Here is an 18,007-nt window from a genome sequence, read left to right as displayed (position 1 = left end):
GTCAATTCTTTCACCTTGACACTATCTATTGGATTCCAGGATATTCCGAGACTTTGTAATCGATATAATTTCAACATTATTGATAATATGTAGGATGAAAATTCCCTAGCGATTCTTTTAAATATTGGTTTCTCGTTCCCATTTCCATTAGTTTAGAATGAATGGCTAAAAAGATACAGTATCCAGACATATTTCTATTCCCATATTCAGGCTCTCAAAGTATAATGTGGTTGATTTTGGAGATATATCTAGATTAGGTCCACCTTTAAGCATATACTAGCAACCAACGCATGAAGTTATATGACTTACACAGTTATATCTCATGACACCTCCACTCCTTGTAGCTACGGTGACCTTAACAACTGCACCAAAAGTATTTCCTTTGCCAATATTGTAGCCCTGTTAAAGCCTGAATGTGAATACATAATTCATTGTTAGATTGGGATGTTGTGAGGGTTGATGGAAAGGCATAGGAGGAAAGAAAAATATGCACACAAAACAATAATTTTATTCATGAAAATTCTCTCATACACAACTATACATAGATTTTGTGTCTCTTGGTTGTCACACACTCACATTACAAAGAACTAACTATGGGTATATAAGGACCTAATTTACTAAATACAGAATCATGAAAAACTCTAACTTGACTGTCCTTTTTCTATAGCTAACTTATACTTGACAAACTCACACTCAAATTCATCAGGGCCCTCATATAATCACTGATACAAGAAAACAAACTAGTATTTGGTGTCAAAAAATATGACAACTAATATACCCTGAACAAGATAGCAACTGACCTATTAGATGATGTAGTGCACTTCACAACTCCACTTGGTCCATGTACCTTGAACATATTTGTTGGTACTTTTGCTCGCAATCTGTAGCAACAACAATTTGCCTCTAGCAATTAATCCTGCTCCTTGGCCACTAAATATGGCTCCAATTTGTCGAATCACTAATCATTATTCCATCAATGGGTTAACACATAAGGTCTTCATCAACTTCCCACTTACTTCTCTTTATTCCTTCAATATTGAAACACTTTGGGACTTTTTCCCACTTCTTCCTTCCTCTACTACTATATGAAGAAAGACTTAGGGCATGGATGTTTCCCACTATCACTGTCAAAAGTCCTTCTCCAATAGTCAACTTAGGGCTTGTTCATAAGCCAACTTGGCTATCGTTATTCCTTCAAGAATAATCCCTTTGGCTTCACCAATCTACCATTGTTACAACTATTAGAATCCTTATATGTTTTCTCTTAGGATGGTGAAATGAAGATTTCCTCCTTTCCATTTATATGTCTCTATGGGTGTAATGAATAGTCTTTGAAGGGAACCTCTACAAGCCTAATAGACTTGTAGTCTTTGTCACAAGCCCACACTTGACACACAAATAAATTCATTTCTCCCAAACTACAAGTCTTTTCTTGTTGCTCTTGGAAACCCCTTACTCCATTAATGGTTCTCAATCATCTCCAAGTGCCAAGTCATTAAAAAAATGCTTAGTTTCACACCCACAATCTTGGGTACAAAGCCTGCCTCTTGGGTACTTACTTGAGAAAGCACTTTTGTGGTTCTTAGCCCTCCACAACCTTGTACCCTAGGTTTTAGAGGACCTCCCATGACAAAAATATCAATAGAGTCAACTTAAATCAACTCTTCTCTCCGTGCATGGGAGTATTTCACTATGTTCGATACTCCCCTTTAATTATGATCGTATAACTCAACATAACTTAATCATGACTCAACATGAATCAATTGTTTTTGTTAGGCTTACAATAAAAAATGAATCAACTATCACTTAAACATGCCTACTGATGTAAGTCTGAGCTAGACTTATAATGACTCAAAACTTTTACAATGTTGGATTTTCTTTTTCATTTCTTCCAAATTCTATACCCTAAAACCTTCTTCATTCTCTGCTGCACTTTCTTGTTGTCAGCTCCACATTTCTTCACTTGATGCAACTACAATATTTTTTTTACTTCTCTTGTATTTTTTCCAAGTTTGTCTTCTACATATTTCTCTGCAAAGATTCTTTCAACCATGGAATTATACCACAACTCTTCATCTTCAAACTATGTTCTTTTCTTTTCTTCTTGTGCTTCATAGCCATCATCTTCTTTCTTCCATATTTCTTGATAGAAAAATATTATCTCTTATTGACTCCATTGCTAAAATATAGTTTCAATACTTTTTTCTTAGTCTTTAGAAAATTCCGTGTCCTTTCCTATATCCTTTTCTTCATATTCTCTTTCAATTGTAACTATAATTGGTTTGATTTCCTGTTTACCTACACACTCAAAATTAATGTTAAAAACATCTTCATTATGCTCTGCAGTGAGAGATTTCTCCTCTTCCTCTCCCTTCTCTAACTTCTCTTTCTTACAAACCTTTGTTGTTGCAAACATATTGTCTTCCACTTGGCTTCCAGACACAATTGGGCTTCTCTCACCAAAAACAACATATCAATGTGGTTATGTTGCATCATGTGCAACCATTCATCACCAATTAATGATTCTTCATCAAATTTGACTAATTTCAACTGTTGGATTGACCAAACTACTTTCTTCTCTAATGGTAGCTTTATTTATGCCATACTCAGTTGTTGTTAGTTCACACACTACTTCATGAGCAGTTTCAAAATTTTCTACATAACTTGTTGCTACAGTGGTAGCTTCAACCTTCAATTCTTCATAAAACATGTCACTTTCCATATGTCCACAATCAATCCCTATTTCAAAAATTAGACCACAATTTTCATTAACATAATTTTCTTCCACTGTATGGTGGGATATTCGTGCATGCATGTGCTCATTAACAATTTCAACTTTGCCATATTCATTGGTTACTACTCAATTCACCAATTCACATTTTACTTTGTAATCATCATCTACATGACTCTTGTCACAGTGGGATTCACCGTCGTCTTTACAATCCACATGAATATTCTCTTGCTCTACTTCACACACAAAGGCTTCAACATCTCCCTTTGCAATATTTTTTGCATCTTCTTCATCCATATGCATGTTTGCACGATGGGCTTCACTTTTATAGTATCCATGACCATCATCCACCTTTGAGTGGGATTATCGAAGCTCTATTGAAATCTATAAGCCTTTCACATCTACTCTCATATTTGCGACTGAATTTTCTATTGATTCTTCTATAAATTGTGACACAACTTTCCATTACATGCCACTTTCCTTTGTACCAAATTATGCTTCTAGCATCTTCCATACTTCTTGGGAAGATGTATATTTTTCTACCTTGCACAAAAAATTAGCATCAAATTCCTATTTTATAAAATCCAATACTGAAGCATCACATACTTCATCAATGGGTTATTAGACCGATATTTAATTAACTCTTTATATCGAAGAAAAGTTTGCATTTTTACAACCAAAGAATAAAAAATTTTACCACTAAACTTTAGCAGTGTTACCAAATCCATCCTCATACATGCATCCTTGATTTGTTTAGCTTCATTCAATTCTCTTGTAAATTACTTGGTCAGGGTGAGAACCTCTATGAGATCTTCAAAATAAATAGACTCTTCTTTTCAATTTCTTCTTTTAATCTGCCTCAGTCTGGCTTTGTGACTAATGACTATTGTTTGTCTTTTGTATTTCGGCTTCTTTCCTTAATGCATGAGGCTTATTTCCATATTGCATGAGGCTTCTTTCCATATCACCCCCTAAAATTAAAATTTGGTTTTAAATGTGTGCCCTTGTAAGGCATAAATTTCACCGAAATCATGTACACAGAAAGATTTTCCTGAACCCAAATTAGTATCATGTTTGAAAAACCAAAATAATTTTGTAGACTAGTGAACTTTTACAAGGCCTACATCTCACTATTACAAAATGAGAGGTTAATGACTACACAACTCAAAAATTTAGTCACCACAATTACTTCAAGTGAATTACTACTAAATTTGAGCAATTTTAAGTGATCCAACAAAAAATGACTAACTTAAATGACTAATTTAGTCTAGGGATAATAATTTACCCAACTAAAAGTGATTGACTTAAATGACTAATTTAGTCTAAAACTAAAATATATGACTACATAATATGTGAAAAACTTAAAAATGATTAACGTAAATTAACATTATATTCCAAGAATAAAAATCTGACCAACTAACAAGTACAATGTATGAACTGTAGACCAATTGGTTTGCATGGGGTTTAGTCCCCACCAGATTACAGGGTCAAACTGCGTGGGTAAGGGTTGAGGAGTGAAAGCCACTTTGGGGGAATTAAACTTCCTAAGGGGTGTCCAGGGTTGACCAAAGACTTGCACAATCTTGTTGATAAACATCCCATTGTGGGTGGATCAGTCTTATTCCACCCAATAAGCAGGTTGGCCCTAGCTTAGGCTTCACCTTGCTAAGAAAACAATAATAATAAATGTTTGATTACTTAAAGAACTAGAATATCATCATGCCCAAAATCATAAGAGGTTTTTATGAGAGATGTGGGTTGGCTACATGGAGGCTCCTTTATGCTAACAAACCTCAACATGCGAACACAGGACAAGAGGACAAGGACTTATCAACAACAAGATTAAAAAAGTAATCTAGTACCCAAATGTAAATTCTTTTTTGTTAACAAGTTACTAGAATCTTTGTACATTACTAGATAATTTCAAATTGTTGCATTGAGAGGGCACTCTCTAGCCTAGTATGGAAAATATGTTGTAATTTCCTGTTAGTAACTTTTATTTTTATATAAACATTTCAACTTGGTCAAATTACATCAAAAAATAAGAAAAATTAAATTAAATTAATAATTAAAATAAAATTGAGGTAAAATAGTCAATTTATCCTCGAGGCTCTAGGTTTTAAGGGGTTTCCAAGCTTGACCAAAGCCTTGCACAATCTTGGTGATAAACATCCCATTGTGGGTGGATCAGTCTTATTCCATCCAATAAGCAAGTTGGCCCCAGCCTAGGCTTCGCCTTGTTGAAAGAAAAAAATATAAACGAATGTCTGATTACTTAAAGAACTAGAATATCATCATGCCCAAAATCATAAGAGGCTTTTATGAGAAATGTGGGTTGGCTACATGGAGGTTCCATTGTGCTAACAGAACTCAACGTGCGAACATAGGACAAGAGGACAAGGATTTATCAACAACAAAATTAAAAAATTAATCTAGCACCCGAATGTAAATTCCTTTTTGTTAACAAGTTACTAGAAACTTCATACATTGCTAGATAATTCTGAATTGTTGCGTTGAGAGGACGCTCTCCAACCTATTATGGAAAATATATTGTAATTTGATGTTCGTAATTTTTATTTTTATGTAAACATTTTGAATTGGTCAAATTACATAAAAAAGTAAGAAAAATAAGATAAAATTGAGGTAAAATAGTCAATTTATCATCGAGGCTCCAGGTTTTGATATATATATATCTTAAACTATCCTAGATCCATTTTAACTCTGGATTCACCAAGTATCTAGAGGGTTCAATCTCTTTTCACTCTAAACGAAGTTTGCACCTCAAGAAATTTGATTCTTTTTAACACTTGGTAGATCTTGAGTCAAGATGGATCTAAGCTATAATAAAATCCATGAGCATTAGCCCTCCTATCATGTCTATCAAAATGTATTCCACCTGTAACTATGTCATCTCTGCCCATGGTTGATTCCTAAATGTCCCTACTTCTGAAAGAATCTAGACGATAACTACAGTAACCTCAACTTATTTTTCGTGAGCTCTAGCAAGCCCTACATGTTACTCAACCAACCACTCATTTTATGCCTTGCAACTCACAATTTATACCTTTACTTTTCCTCATTGTATCTGCTAGATCAGGAGAATACCCCTCTCCTTGCTGCTTGACTAATCTCTGCCATCCTACCAAGGTCTCTTCCATCCTATATGGATAGTGGTATAAACTTTACTCAACTATTCTTCTCTTCATCCTTATTCTTCTATTGTCCTACAACATGCCATGTTAGATAAACGAAATATAATACCTCATTGTATCTCAGTGGAGGTATCACATATGTACAACTCAGTCTAAATTAGCATGATACATAATAATATCAAGAACTTAACCACAATGAAAATAATGATCATGCATTTCGCCCCAATGCATATAAAAACAAGTTCCTATCATGCATGACTAACCGATGCATGTGCATATAACCGCACTATTCAACTAGCATATATCATGTATGTAACTACAACAACAATAAAATTATAGGCATGCATATAACCATGATGCACATAAAAACCATTAACCATCATGCCTGCATGACAAACTTTGCTTTGATACCACTCTATAACACCTCCTTCCAAATTTGCCCACTATTACAAGCTATGCAGAGTAAACATGAGTTGAGTGTCACTATGATATGACCTAACCTCCAAGTTCTGGTTATGGAAATGGGGCCTACAAACTAGAATATATACTGACATCCCTCAGAGACTACAAACCACTCAAGAGTTTGATAACAACCCCAGGTTGTCAATCCCTGAGTTGGAACTCATTTTCTCTATCTTAACTCCATGACTGCACCCATAAAACAACATCCATGGGGTTGGAAGGCTATAACCGCATTCACAAGCCTGCCTCCATGCGATTATGACCCAAAATTCCTAGTTATGTGAATGTTGTGGCGAGAACTATGCCACTTTTTAAAACTAGCCTCCATACCACTATCCATAACTACGTATAGCTTTCCATGAACATAACTAATATGATAAGAACAATAGACAAACAAACTTGAGCAAGATCTTGACTAGAATATGCCTAGTACATGATAGAAATTTTGTCAAACAGATAGTAGACATAGAATCTACAAGTCATTAATACATATATGTTGATAAACTTTTGAACTTCATATGAGAATCACCAAGAAGGCTCTATTCCCTCTCAAGCTAATTGAACCAACATTTGTTAGCCCATGCATTCATCAACCAATGACAATTATCAATCTTGACCAAAATCCATAGCTAGAATACATAATAAAACAAGACATAAAAGCAACATATAACTAGAATAGAAACCATGAAAAATACCCCATAAGATCACCATAATAATCAATACAAGTACTCATAGATCACAATAGGGAAATAACTCATATTAATATATTAAAATACCAACTAGGTCAGGGACATTCACGTACCACCTGACCATATATTTGGCTAAACAAAATCTTTCTTTCAGCCAATCACACCCGTGCCATATTCTAAGCATGAATGTGTGATCATAAGGGATTAAACCAAATAGAACCAATCAAGGCTTCTAGAGGAAAAACCATCGCAACCATCCACCACCGTGATTTCACCTAACTAGTCAAGAAATCACTAACATCAACTAGATTAGTCTCTTCCTAAGTTATCCAGGGCTCTAGGGATTCTAACTCAACCCACAACATCCAGGGACCCAAGCTATTACAAGGCTCCAAATAAATACCATCTCAACCCATAACCTCAATGGACCCAACATGTTCTAGGGCTTCGGATATTCTATCCCAACCCCTAGCCATATGGAGCTTGAGAACTAATTAGAAAATCCAAATGGGGAACCCACAACACCATGATTATCTAGGAAATGGAAATGAAAGGCTAAAGCCACTGCCAATCTAGGTAAATCTCCACGAAAATGATAACATATAACCATGCAACCACATGCATATACCATGCATCCAAAAACTAGCAAGGAAATGACACATGCAACCTATTAGCTGCAAATTATCCCTCATGTAGTTTTTGATCCCACATTCTCCTTGTGAGCCCTTGCTTTCCTTTGTTTGCATCTTTCTGTCCTTCTCCAAGTCCAACTGAACGTTAGAATGCTCCAAGAATCCTCTAAGTGTGTAAGAGTTAAGAGAGCAAAGCTAAAAATGACAAAAATCAAGCAATCTTTGATGCCTTTTTATTATTGATATCTCATTTTTCTTTCGTTTTCCTTTACTTTTCCTCTAATTTCCCTTGCATGCAAATTTGTGTCTCTTTGCATTCCTTTTCTCCTATTTTCCTTTATTTGAAATATTAAAAGCCAATTATTGCCTCTTTTCCTTTTCCAACACCTTTTCCAACTTCCATAGCCATAAATAAACCAAAAGTGATGTCCACTATAATCTTTACCCACCACTCAACTTGGAATGTGTGTCCCATGACCTTGGTCTTATTTTCTTTACATCATTATTACACCATTATATTCTATTGTTGTAATAGCATCACATTTAAGTCATGTAGTTATTTTACCTAATGGAACCCGTGCCAATTTGCTTTGCTCATGTCACACCCTTGAAGACTTTTGTTGCAATGTTATTTTTCAACATATTTATCGGATTAGGTATCATTGAAGAGTTCACTACAAGTACTCTACCTCAATATTTCTAACAAATAATACTCTATCCTATCCCTGACTACAAAATTATAATTTACAAATATGTAATTATTAATTTCTTCCAATATTTCCTTACGAGTTCGAGATGCTCCATAGACATGGGGAAGTCATAAATATTCCTACCACTAAGCTAAATCTTAGAGTGTGGTTAGAAATTTAACGCAAATTTCCAAAAATGGTTCTAGTGTCATTGATGTATACACTCTCACCAAGGTCTACAAACTTCACCATTAGCCCCTACTTCATTAATTAAAATAGTGGGCTATTTCAAGTGTCAGATCATGCATAGAAGTAGGGAGGTGCATTAGTAGCTTATTTAATCTCAATTAAATATCTCTCCAATGCATCGTAACCACCTTCTATCTATACATTCTAAAGTCATCCAAGGCTTTACTATAAACAAATAACACAATTATACCTCCATAATATATCTTCATCTTCATGCCTTAACTACAAAGTACTCATAAGGTATGCCTATATGCTTTTGTTTCCATTGATTCAAGTTTCAATTCCCTTTGGCCTACATTCCTTCTACTTCATTTTGTAGTTCAGTTCATGCTCAAGAGATTAATATATGTAGCATTTGAAAAAATTTAAATATGATTCTTCCTTCGTTTTTTTTTAGAATAGATCGTTTTGGGAAACACTTCCAACTTGTTATTCAAACATGAAGCAATAAACATGTGACTAGTTTAATGCTAAAAAATTGTTTCTCTAACACTATTAATAGTTACAAAATTCTTTATCAATACATAATTATGATCTCACCCCATTCGAGCAAATTGTGATATGGGCAATTAGTGAATGCATGCGACTATGGAATACAACTACCATTAATAGAAATATTGCATTCAGGAAAATAAAAAAATTTGATCCCAAGGGGTTGTAATTGTGCTTAGTCTTTAGAAAATATTTCCTTTTACCAAATTCCATTAAAGCACCACTAAAACATTTCAGTGATATTTCAAGTTTTAAAATGTTATACCAATAAATTTAGAGAATATTTTTGCTAGCATATAAATTGTTTCATCCAAGATTTTAGGTAATGAAATAATAGAAAAAAAATAAATAATTAAAAAGAGTACTAATTTTAATCTCTTAAGTCATGATTCATTGAACATTATACAATCAAATTATATATACATATATATTATTTATCTTAGACAATAACCTATTAATCATCTTTCTTAAAAAATAAAGTGAATTTACAACCAACTACAATGGCAAATGTTAAACATATTTATAAATACATAGAACCTTCTCTCCCATGGTAGTTCATGAAATACTTAAAAGGGTTTTAAATATTAAAAAATAGTCTTTCATACAAATATTTGGAAGATTTCAAGTATGATTTCATGGTATTCCTAAAAGTGTCAATAACTACCTATAAGTTCATGGTATTCGCTAGAGTGTTAATAGTTATAGTTTTTATTCCCTAAAATTTATAATGCATGATTAGGGAATTGGCAAAAATGTTAGGCATATTCCTCAACATTCTTGAAATGTTTTATTTCTAGACTGAAACTCTAAATTTATGGAGAATTATTATCATAAATTAGGATACATTGTTTTATTTTGCTTTTAATTAAAATATTTAAAAATAAAAGAACAACCAACCTCAATTTTTTTATAATAAAAAACAACAACATTGGCTTGGTCCTTCTTAATGACAATTTTTTTAGTTTTCGTCCCAAATTTTAAATTCATGAATTGTAATATACAATTTGTACCTCGATTTCTTTTCATATACATGGATGCACATTTTACTTACCCTAGCCAAACTCTATCTTGGGTTTCTAATAACTTACCGTACTATTTTAGATGCCATAGCTAGTGTCTTTTTCAAAATCTATGCAACTTAGAACTATGAGGCTACATAAATCAATAAACTTTATTGAGATGGCCAAATCCTTGAATATTTTAACCACAATGCTAATGGAACAATAATTGACATAAAAGGTGGATACTATGGCCACCACCTAAATTTTGAATAAATTTTAATTTTTTCATATAAGGGATTGAATATAAACCTAAAAAAATATAATGACTATCTTTGGATTATAACAAAGATTAAACATACACCAGAATACCTTTGTTTGATTGGAAAAATTCAAAATATATAAATTTCAGTTCTACATAACATATGAAATGAAAAGTTTTTGCATTCAGTACAATGTTGGGCACCACATGGGTATTTATTAAATGCATTTAGCTAGAACAGTCATTACTAGTAAAATTAATGCATTAACCTCTAATACAATTTTACATAAATGAATTTTTCTATACACTGCCAACTCACAGAGTTTAGCCAAAACCTGAAAGGATCAATAGAAGACATGAAAGGTTGGAGAATATACTACCTTACATATATTAAATAACTTTGATATATGTTATATGAGGGACTATGTATATAAACCAAACAATCTAATTACCATTTTAGACTTTAAAAAATGACAAAATAGAACACACAATGAAATATTACATAGATTATTAAATATTTTTTTTAGATGGCCAATTCCTTGAAGAATTTAGCCATAACCCAAAATGAATCAATTAGTGATACGAAAATTCGACATTATTGCCATTTATAGATTTTGAATATATTTTAATGATCAATCTGAGTGACTGCATATAAAGCCAAATATTCTAACCACAATCTCATAATTAGAACAAAGACAAATCATACACCACAATAGCCTTTGCTTGAGTACAAAAAGTCCATGTAGATTAAATTTGAGGTATACATATATTGTATCAACCAGGTAATAAGTTAGCATTTGATATATTCAATACAATGCTAGGTACAACATTTATTGAAGGCAATCAACTATAGAGTATAGTTAGGATGGAGATTCTCCCACCTTACAAATTTTGAATAAATTTGATATTGCTTCATCTAAGGGTATCTACATATAAAGCCAAAAAATCTAATGGCCATATTAGGAGGAACAAAGACAAAACATGCAGCCACTCTACCCTTTGCTTGAGGAAAAAAAATTCAAGCCATATTAAATTCCAAGGCCACATATATCATCTCAGCCTCGTAAAAAATTAAACATTTTTGGCAAAAATTCAAGACATTGTTGAGTGCCAAATAGTCTTATGTGCACACAAAATCCTCTCTCTTTTGAGTATGTGAGTGTAACTTCCTAGTGAAATGATTTTCTTAGGGTCTTCAATTCATTTATTATATTTAAAAATTATCTTGGAAAATTGTAGAATCTCCTAGCCATCCTATCAACCTCTATAATTATGCGTACCAATTGGCATATATAGCAAACAATTGAACTATTAACGTGAAATTTGACGAGAATGTGACACAATCCAAAAATGTTTGAATATTATTTAACATCAAACAATCTCTAAGACAAAATATACTTCACGTTTAATAAATTTCATAATTGGATATAACGAGAACCTGCAAAATTAGTTAAGTAATTTATTGATCCAAGCCTTTTCTTTGTTGAGCTTAGGGAATAGGTGATCAACATGCAAAAGGTCATATGTCCTAGGGCATGTACTGAAAGACAGACACAAATCATGGTAAAGAACAAATAAACCATGGTCGTAGATGATTGGAAGTGTGCAGGGAGATTCTGTTAACAAAACATTCATCACCCAAATGGGTTGTCTAGCTAAAGCTACAACAAACCTGTCAAGTATACCATCTTATATCACATTTGAGAATAAAATATTGTTATTACTAGAACATAAGAATAAGAATGATAGTTCATAAGAAGGCTACTAATAAGAAGAAGTATCACCTCTTGCAGCACCTCCATGAACCATGGCACATTTGTTAGAAATGAATTCACATAATTATATTTGTAGAGAAACATTTAGTGCTCAAAATTGAGGGAGAAAATGTATAGTTGGTGTTGAATAAAAAAGCACAAGATTACCTTCTAGAATTCTCCCTTTTTGATCTAGTCGGAAAATATATACCCAAGAATAAGCAACATCTCTTACAACACCTCCATGAATCATCACACATTCATAAAATGAGTAGGAAAAATTTCACAGCCTAATTCAATGGACAAAGAACTGGCTTAGTTCATCAAGTTTGTTGTATAGATGCACAATGATTTTTGTTTCCCTTCACTATTTCAAACCCCAATTTGAGAAATATGGAAAGCAATTTCACTTCCTCCAAATGAAGAATCCAAAAATACACATGCAACTTGCCACGAAGCTATGGTCTAGCGGTTTTTGTGGCTTGGGATATGATATGTATTATGTATTGCATTCGAGAGTGAAAAACATTAAATGTTTTCCAACAAATGTTAAATTAAAACTATCATTAAACTGGCATTGAATTGAAATTTAAAACTTATTATTTTATGTTTTAACAAAATAATACAGTTTTCCCACCAATAAGAGGTCGAATCTAAAAATTTGGAAATTTTTTTGCTTAATCGAATATTTATATTAAAACATTGAATAGGATAGTTAATTAAATCACATTAATGTTGAGTCAATGCCTATAAATTACTATATTCCCTATGATGTTGAAGGCAGGGACTAAAAATTGCACATGTATTTATACCATTTAACCCATTCACTTCAAACACGACATTCCTCTTGCCTTTTCCATGCTTACACATTGCACTTTTCTCACCATGCCATTGCATTCCATTTCACAATGAATTCTTCTTTCCACGTTAAAAAAACAATCATGGGTAGTAGCCTAGAATCCACTTTTAAAAAATATTGTAGAATCATTATATGTTAGGTAAATTGGCTCGGGGTTAGAGTCAAGGTTGATCAAATTAAACAAGGTGGTTTTGGTCACATATTATTACATGTAATATAGCTTATAAATTGCTGGGAGGACTTCATTGTAATAAGGCCAGGGAGGTGAGTAGTGTAGGCTCACTTGGCCAGGTTGGCCTAGGATTTTGACCAAAGATAATGAAATTTCATTATGGTGTGTTTTCTCCTGGAGTTGGGGTTTTCTGAGGGAAAATACTTTGTGCATTATGTGTATATGTTATTTTGGTGGTCATTTTTTTTGTTCCTCTCAATAAATAGGTAATGATCTCCGGTTAAATTTTCTTCATCTGGTATTAGAACTGAAGGTTATGTTTTGGCTTCAAAAGGATGCTTTTGTTACCAAGAGTTAAGTGGCCTGGTGAATGAATGAGATCTGATTTGTTGATGCAGATCTTGATCTGGAACATAATGGTTAAAAGAAATGGAAAATGCATCCATTTTATAAGAAAAGGGAGCATGAATATATGGGAGGCATGATTCTGATATCAGTGTTGGTTGATGCATAGTAGAGAGAATAATGATGCCCATGGTGGAACATATTGTCCTTAGAACTCAAATACATTATTGTAGAGTGGAAGAGCTAGATCTGGTCAGATCTAGATCTACAATCAAGAGCAACGAGGTTGCACATAAATTTCCTAGTAAAATATGAATTACATTGTAGATAAGAGTAGTGGTCGTAGTGGAGCCTAATTGGCGCAAAGAAACCTGTTGGAAGAAGAGTGTTCGAGGGTAGAGGCTGAGAATTCGTGAAGGAACCTACAACGTATTGTCAATGAAGTATTATGGAAAGTTTGTGAAGCGGTCAGAGATCCACAAGAGAGATATAAGTGTTGTGGTAAAGAGTCGACAAAGGGTTGGACATCATCATCAATGACAATGATGATGATGTCCTCGTAAGACAATCTATGGTCTTAAATTGTTTTACTGTCGAATATGAAGGATCATATGCTAAGGTGACCGTGATAGAGCTGAAGAAGCTAGAGGGAAGCCACCAACTGATCTTGTGAAGGTGCGGTTAGGGATCTGCTTGTGGAATAATGTTGACTTTGTGAATATATTGTGAAGAAAGATTGTTAGGGAGGAAACTTGATCATGTGGTGTTGAACAATGTTGTAGTGGTCTTTATATTAGCCATTTGGAACAACTTCGAGCCCATCCATGGATGGTGGCACTATGGCGAAGCAAAGAGGACCATCATAGCTCTACAGAGGGCTAGGATCCATGGAAGTGATGCACAAAGCATTGAAGTGAAAGCGGTCTGTGGACTCTGTTGATTACAGGCATAAGGTGGATTGACATTTGGCATACGTGCTGCAAGGTTGTAGCTACAATGGAGAATCTTTGGTCACAGTCATTTGTGGAGGAAGAATCTCAGTTTGATTTATTTTGAATGGGGTTTCAAACAAGCGATGTGTTGTTTTTTTTGGAATCAATGATTCGAGTAGTTGGAGTTTATGCTACGTTGTAGGCGGTAAAAAGGGAGAAAACCGTTGATGCATACACTCAGTGAAGGAGTCAACACCTAGCTTGAGGGAAACGAGAATGCAAGGCTTGTGAGACACGAAAACATCAAAACAACGAAAACTATAATTGAGGTTGTATTTCGTTGAGAGACACGAAAACATCAAAACAACACTGGAAATGGCGTATTATGGTCTTTGATTGGATTCACTTGTAGTGAGCGTTGGAATAAGAACATAAAGAAAAGTGTCTAGCGTAATGCTGGGAGCAACAAGCTCAACGAGAGCAAGCTAGAGGATAGATCAAGATACAAATAATAATTAAAAATAAATAAATTATTATTAATTATTATGAGAGAGTCAATTTTTTGCATGCAAATGTAAATGAGCATATGGTTGTAAGACCTTGTATGGAGACCTTGTATGATATGTGTACCCTAGATAAATACAAGTAAAATTTAGGTTAGACCTTAGTGACAAGCATTATAACATGTATGCATACATATCATATTATAACAAGAATATATCTATATATATATCCAAAGCACATCAATAACGACCGAATAGACCCTAATCGTGAAGTAATTGGTTCTTATCTTACGATTAAACTCATGCACCAAGCGTATTTTACTTATGGTTTGCATTAAGGTTTACAATGGTTAACAATTACATATAACGTGCAGTTCCATTTATTTCATGGACAGATATTCTGGGGTTCACATAATAGGACAACGTTATATAATTTTTGGTATACACGATCCTTCCGGAGCCTTTTCATTATAATAAATCTGTTGGTTATACGAATTAAGGCTTAACTATACCATGACCCACTTCATTAATTGACTTCACCTCTGGATAACCCTTGAATCTCCACTTGCTATAGTCTAATGCTTCGGTGGAAAGCTGCTAAAAAACAATCTAACGTATTTTACACCATCCATCTTGTGGGAAAGATCCAACAACTCGTTTGCAACGGGGGATGTTAGGGTAATGGATCACCCTACTGCCGGCGATTGTCAATCAGTTGTTACTTCTATTTGCCCGAACGCAAGCTCTACAGCCCTCTCAAAAACTTACAGAGCTTTTTTTCAATCCTAAGACTCACGCACTCGACCCAGGTTTACAAAGTTGTGTTACACTACAATTTTTCCAATTCAAACCCTAGCAGGGTTAATCTCATGGCATGTCCCCCTCCAAACTGCAACTTCTCTCATTTGGCTGGGTAATTCCATTCAATAGCATTCCCGTCCCCACTGTGCCTAATTTCTTACCCTTTTCTTCTGAGGTTTCAGAGCACCCTTCATCAGGTTTGGATCAACAGGTAATTTTGTTTTTCATCCTTCAGCGGTGGAATTTAGGGATAATCCAGTTAAATATTGATAAAACCACCTAATGGAATTTATCTCTTGGTTGTGATGCTCGGTTGCAGGTTGGCGTTCACATGGTGCACTATCGAATGCAACTAACAGATTCTAGATTCAACTTCTTAATCATAGCAGGTGCTTTTCTCCATATTCCAAACCCGGAGGGTTCTCGAGGCTGAAGTTTGGTTACGTTTTTTGGGGCTGCTTTCCTACGATGTTCCCCAAAATGTGCAAAAATACAAATGTTGTACTCTCTTTTAAAAGAAACAGTCTATTTTGGAAACTAGAGATTCTCATTCTACCATTATTGCTTTTAAGTTTTTATATCTGTAATTCATATGGCACACAATGTTAAGCCTCCTCTTTATTTTGTGCAATAATAGTAATAGTTTTTTCCGCTATTATTATAGAGATTTTAGAGACTTAGTATACTCTATTTGCAGGTGGTTGGTTATGTTCTTGGTGTTATAATGGCAGTGTTGAGGTTTGATCCTGGGTCTCCTTTAGATTAGGCCAGGCAGTTACCGATTCACCATGTTGTAAAAAAAAAAAAAAAAATTCTCTCCGCTATCATTTTTGGACTGTTTAGGGTTTGACATACACCCTTGCTTGTTTCTTTATTCTTGAAGAGGCAATATAAAATTATTTTGTGGTTATAAACCTTGCTGAGAATATTTATATATAATTTACCATGAATGGTGCTACAAACTGTACTTTGACAAAACCACTGATAACAGCCCCAGGTCGTTGAACCTGTTTCGTTGTTCTGGTGTATTATTTTCAACATTTGTTGCTCACTGCAGAATGTTCTTAGTCGCAAATTGTTGTATTGTTTTGATTTCTTAGCATGATTAAAGAGTACTATGCCACTTGGCATAAATAATCTTGGAATGTTTCTTTGTACAGTCTAATCATAGATGATTTAATCGTAGCCAGGTAGCTCCAAGTATGTTAGTCGGTTTCTTATCAAATTATAATAATTACTTATACTCCTTTCAACACGGGCTAGAAATAGAGTTTGACATCTCCGAGCTCAATTAAGACCACGGGTTCTTTTCTTATTGAATTACCCTCCTCAAGGTATGGTCTGGGACTGCTTTGGATTCAGACCCGCCCGTATATCAACCAGACCTAACCCTCTTCACAGTTACATATGCAATCCCTTCTTAGCAATTTACAGATTATCCCAGTTACTTTCCAGTATACTACTCCCGGGCTCTTCCGTACCAGTATACTACTCTCTCTCGGAAGAAGAGCATAAGTTTACAGGCAACTCATTTTTCAAATAAATTATTCCATAGGAAGGTCCTACATTAATGACTTTGTGTCAATCTCACATAGTATTAAACATTTCAGAACTAAAGTTTTTTGGCACTCAAGTGTACACCTGTTTTTTTAACTAAAAATAACATCAGTCTAATTTCACACAAGATTAAAACTTTTTTTTACTAAAAATAACATCAGTCTAATTTCACACTAAGATTAAAACTGTCTTAACTACCTTCATAGAATTCCATTAATCCAACAAAAGCTGTAATTTTCGTAAATAGGTAAGGAAATTTAGATCTAGATAAGATCACTCCACCCTTCCATGAGACTATTATGTCTAGTGCCCCCGAGCTCTCACTTTCCAGAACAATGGGCTCATAATAACCTCAACATGTTAGTTCTCACCCACCCTTCCATGAGACTATTATGTCTAGTGCCCCGGAGCTCTCACTTTCCAGAACAATTAGCTAATAATAACCTCAACATGTTAGTTCTCAGGCATTAGGACTACCTATTCTGCCCTAATATATAGACCTGCGTGTGAGTAGGTTTCAATGTATTGTTGCCCGAATCAAGAAATGTCCCCTTCGACATCGTTATTTTAAGCTTCTTCTATCCTTGCTTCCTTCTGGTTGCTAACCCCATGTTTTTCACTCTAAGATCCTTTCCTTTTATCTATAGGGAACAAGAGAAAATGTAACTTCCTCAATTATTTGGAAGTTTAATTAGTTTAAGGAACCACATAGTATGAAGTTTAATTAG

The 18,007-nt window shown here is 34.2% G+C and overlaps 1 long non-coding RNA gene across 1 annotated transcript; it reads left to right on the top strand.

Annotated features, from left to right (window-relative positions):
- The first annotated feature begins 15,559 nt into the window (after nt 1-15,559).
- On the top strand, nt 15,560-16,303 carry LOC149186331 (uncharacterized). The gene is made up of 2 exons (XR_016256127.1): nt 15,560-15,933; nt 16,042-16,303. It is a non-coding gene; the product is annotated as an uncharacterized LOC149186331 (long non-coding RNA).
- Nucleotides 16,304-18,007: the final 1,704 nt, after the last annotated feature.

The sequence above is a fragment of the Pinus tabuliformis genome, chromosome 3_1, assembly GCF_031772625.1.
Source record: "Pinus tabuliformis cultivar Carrire ecotype Pingquan chromosome 3_1, CPIR1, whole genome shotgun sequence".
NCBI lineage: Eukaryota > Viridiplantae > Streptophyta > Pinopsida > Pinales > Pinaceae > Pinus > Pinus tabuliformis.
Note: the sequence above shows the minus strand (reverse complement) of the source record. Positions and strands in the feature narration are given on the sequence as shown.